This window comes from Orycteropus afer, unplaced genomic scaffold, assembly GCF_000298275.1.
Source record: "Orycteropus afer afer isolate SDZICR_OR568_19922 unplaced genomic scaffold, OryAfe1.0 scaffold00179, whole genome shotgun sequence".
Classification (NCBI taxonomy): Eukaryota; Metazoa; Chordata; class Mammalia; order Tubulidentata; family Orycteropodidae; genus Orycteropus; species Orycteropus afer.
The window spans coordinates 6,103,276-6,107,791 of record NW_006921766.1 but is presented as its reverse complement, the minus strand read 5'-3'; the positions used below and the strand labels follow the sequence as shown (position 1 = coordinate 6,107,791).

Below are 4,516 nucleotides of genomic sequence, written 5' to 3'. Positions count from 1 at the left end.
GGAAGCCACAGGTATGGGTTCAATTCTAGATCTGAAGGGGCCTAGGGGCCATAGTCTCAGTGGTTCCACCAGGCACTATCAGACCAATAAACCTGGTCCCCCCTTTTTTTCTCTAAATGATTTTGAGTTTTGTTCCACATTGTTCTCCCTTTCTATCCAGGATCTCCTACATAGATCCCCCACTGAGTGGTTGACAGTGATAGCCAGGCACCATCTAGTTCTTCTGGTCTCATAGTCATATAGGCTGTGGATCACATGGTGTACCAGTTGCTAGGACTAATTGTTTCCATGAATCTTTGTATTTTTTTCACTTTTCTTCGCTCTGGACAAGGAGAGACCCATCATTGCATGTAGATGGCTGCTTGCAAACTTTTAAGATCACAGTCGCTACTCACCAAAGTAGGAGGTGGAACAATATTTTGTGTAGTATGTTATGCCAATTGAGTTCAATGTCCCCTGTGACTATGGTCCTCACCTCACAGGTTCAACTACTCGGTCCTTCTGGGTAGCTGGCTGTGACTAAGAAGTGACTACAACTTTGTCCCTTGTCAGCTCAACTATACTCCTGGGAATTCAGATCACAGAAATACATTTATAGGGACTGAAGCCTTCTTTTGTTTCTGTTTTTCTAATTATTGGAGTTGTTGGGTTAAGGTGTTGATTTTGATTCTTTCTTCTTTTTGGCATGTGCATTAATTGTTATAAATTGACTTCTGAGAACTGCTTTCAGAACTAGAGATTTTGGTACATTTTCTTTTTATTTTCATTTGTTTCTAGGATTTTTTTTTTCTTCACATTTTATTTCTTGTGTTACACAGTAGTTCTTGGGCAGAGTGTTATTCAGTTTCCATGTATTTGACTTTTTCCCCTGATCTTCTTACTGTTGCTGTTAAATTTTATAGCATTGTGATCTGAGAAGACCTTTCGTAAAATTTTAATATTTTCAATTTTATTGAGGCTTGATTTGTGACCTAACTTATGTTCTATTCTGGAGAATGATCCACATGTGCTGGAAAAGAATGACTATTATTTTTTTGTTAGGTGTAGTGCTCTGTATATAGTTATGAGGTCAAGTTGGTCAATTGTGTTGTTGAGATTTTCTGTATCCTTGTTGAGATTTTTTCTAGTTGTTCTGTCCTTTATTGAATGCAGTGTGTTAAAATCTCCTGCTGCTATTGTAGTATTGTCTATATCTCTTTTCAATTTGGCTGTTTGCTTTATGTATTTTGGAGCTTTTTCACTGAGTGCATAGATGTTTATTATTGTTATGTTCTCTTGGTTTATTAACCCTTTTATCATGATATAATTCCCTTCTTTATCCCTTATAAAGAGCTCTAGTGGTGCAGCGTCTAAGGCATTTGACTGCTAACCAGAAGAAGGTTGGTGGTTCAAACCTACCAGCCCCCCATGGAAGGAAGACTGGGCAATCTATTTCCATAAAGATTTACTGCGTTGGAAACCCAAGGGGGGGTTGCTATGAGTTGGAATCAACTTGATGGCAGTGAGTTTGGTTTTTGGTTTTATACCATATGCTGATTTTTGCATTGAAGTCTATTTTATCAGAAATTAATATTGCCACTCCTGTTTTTTGTTTGTTTGTTTGTTTGTTTTTGTTTTACTAGCTTGATGTATTTTTTTCCATCCCTTGATTTTTAACTTATTTTTATCTTTTTGTCTAAGGTGAGTCTCTTGTAGGCAGCATATTGATAAGTTTTGGTTTCTTATCAAATCTACCACTCTCTTTCTCTTGACTGGTGCATTTAATCCATTCACATTTTATGTAATTAATGACTGGTATAAACTTACTGTTGTTTTTCTTTTGTGTTTTTTGTTGTGGTGCTGGTGTTTTCTTGGTTCTAAGTATCTTTCTGTGCTGAATTCATTTGGTTATTAAGTTTTTTCCCCTTTTCTTCATTATTGTTGATTTCATGTTTATAAGTCCTTGTGATATTCCTCTTTCTTAATTTGTTTAGAAGGTTTATTAATTATCTTTGTGGTTAACCTATAGTAAATTCTTATCTCTCTAAGTTTAAAACATTCTGTTCTATATTGACATCAACTTGACTTAAAATATGGAATGCTTGATGAATTTGTGTGTCATCCTTGAGCAGCAGACATGCTAATCTTCTCTGTATTTTTCCAATTTTAGTATATGTGCTGCTGAAGTGAGTGCTTATTTCAAGCATTTCTATTTGAAATAGTAGTTGTGACCAGCAGAAAGAGGATACTTTAGGCAAAACATCAAGATCATTGTCATGCAAACATTGATCTATAAGTGGATAGATGGGGGGACAGGTTGAATGATTAGGTGTGTCTATGCAGGGTAGAGTGTGCCTATGACCATGTATGGGTTGGCAGACTATGTTTCTACAAGTGTATTTGTATGTTCTGTAAGAATGTCCATGTATATAGTAGATCTGACAAGGTTGTTGTCACTTCTTGGCCACAGACAGCTATCCAGAGGAAGCAAGTTGTTGAAGCTGTGGTCTCAGATCCATGGTCCCAGGGGTCATCAAGCTCAATTTTCATAAAATACTACACAAAACTTTGCTCTACATCCTACTTTAGTGAGTAGAGACTGGGATCTTAAAAGCTTGCAAGTGGCCATCTAGATGCAACAATGGGTTTCTTCTCATCCACAGCAAACAAGAATGAAGAAAACCAAAGACACATGGAAACAATTAGTTCAAGGAACTGGCAAACCATGTGATCCTCAGTCAATATGACCATGAAACCAGAAAAACTCGATGATTCTCGGCTACCACTGTCAACCACTTGGAGGGTGATCAATGTAGGAGATCCTGGATAGAGTGGAAGAACAATGTGAAACAAAACTCAAAATCACTTAAAAAAAGAAAAAAGACTAGGTTTGCTGGTCTGCTGGAGCCTGGTGAAACCCCTGGGACTATGGCCCTAGTTGCCCTTCAGGTCTGGAGTTGAACCCACTCCTGTGTCTTCCAGCTAAATAAAAGGCTTATGAGCTGAACATTTATATTAGGTAGATACACTCCTTGGAGATATCAATCATGGAAGAATAAAAGGGCATTGTATGCACAGGGAGAGAGCTCAGGGAGCAAGAGTGCATTGGAGGGAAGGACACAGGGAAGAGGTGGCTATGGAGAGGAAGTGGGAAGAAAAAAAAAAAAAAAAGATCATTGCCAAGACAATCAACAAGTCCTCAATCCACTTGACTATCTGAGATTTGTTGTTAAGTGTCTTCAAGTTGGCTTCGATTCATAGCTACCCTATGTACAACAGAACAAAACACTCCTCAGCCCTGCACTATCCTCACAATCCTTGCTAATAAAGTGTAATAAAATCTTTGACTACTTCAATCTTTTCTCAATTTATCATGATGTTGCTTATTGGTCTAGTTGTGAAGATTTTTGTTTTATGTTGAGGTATAATCCCTACTGAAGCTGTAGTCTTTGATCTTCATCAGTAAGTGTTTCAAGTCATCATCACTTCCAGCAAGCAAGGTTGTGTCATCTGCACAGAGCAGGTTGTTAATAAATTTTCTCACAATTCTGATGTTGCATTCTTCTTCATATATTCCAGTTTCTGGGATCATTTGCTCAGCATAGAGATTGAATAAGTATGGTGTAAAGATACAACCCTGACACATACCTTTCCTGATTTTAAACCACACATGAACTACAGCCTCTTGGCCTATGTACAGCTCTCTCATGAGTATAATGAAGTGTTCTGGAATTTCAATTCTTTCAATGTTATCTTTAATTTGTTATGATCCGCATAGTCAAATGCTTTTGCGTAGTCAATAAAACATAGGTAAACATCTTTCTGATATTCTTTGCTTTCAGACAAGATTCATCTGACATTAGCAGTGATATCTCTTGCTCCATGTTCTCTTCTGTATCCTGCTCTAATTTCTGGCAGTTCTCTGTCAATATGCTGTTGCAGTCATTTTTGAATTATCTTCAACAAAATTTTGCTTGTGTAGGATGTTAATGATATTGTTTGATAATTTCCACATTCTGTTGGATCACCTTTTTTTGGAATGGGCACAATATGGATTTCTTCCAGTTAGTTGTCCAGGTACCTGTTTTCCAAATTTCTTGGCATATACACGTAAGCACCACCAGTGCTGCATCTGTTTGTTAAAATATCTCAATAGGCATTCTGTCAATTTCTGGAACCTTGTTTATTTGCCAAATCCTTCAGTGGGTGTGGACTTTTTTCTTCAATACTATTAGTTTTTGATTGCAATGTACGTCCTGAAATGGTTCAATATGGACCAATTATTTCTGGTATAACGGGTCTGTGTATTCCTTGTATCTGATGATGCCTGCACCATTTAATATTTTGTCCATGTTGTTGTTGTTGTTGTTTGCCGTCGAGTCAGCCCCGACTCATAGCGACCCCTCCTTGGGTTTTTGAGGCAGTATCACTACGGAAGTAGGATTGCCCAACCTTCCTTCTGAGGAGTGGCTGGTGGATTTGAACCGCCAGCCTTCTGGTGAGCAGTCAAGTGCCTTAGGCACTGTGCTACCAGAGC

At 37.9% G+C, this 4,516-nt stretch overlaps 1 non-coding gene across 1 annotated transcript; it reads right to left on the bottom strand.

The window, feature by feature from the left end:
- Window positions 1-2,066: 2,066 nt before the first annotated feature.
- LOC122150598 lies at window positions 2,067-2,173 on the bottom strand. Its single transcript, XR_006163755.1, has one exon. It is a non-coding gene; the product is annotated as a U6 spliceosomal RNA (small nuclear RNA).
- Window positions 2,174-4,516: the final 2,343 nt, after the last annotated feature.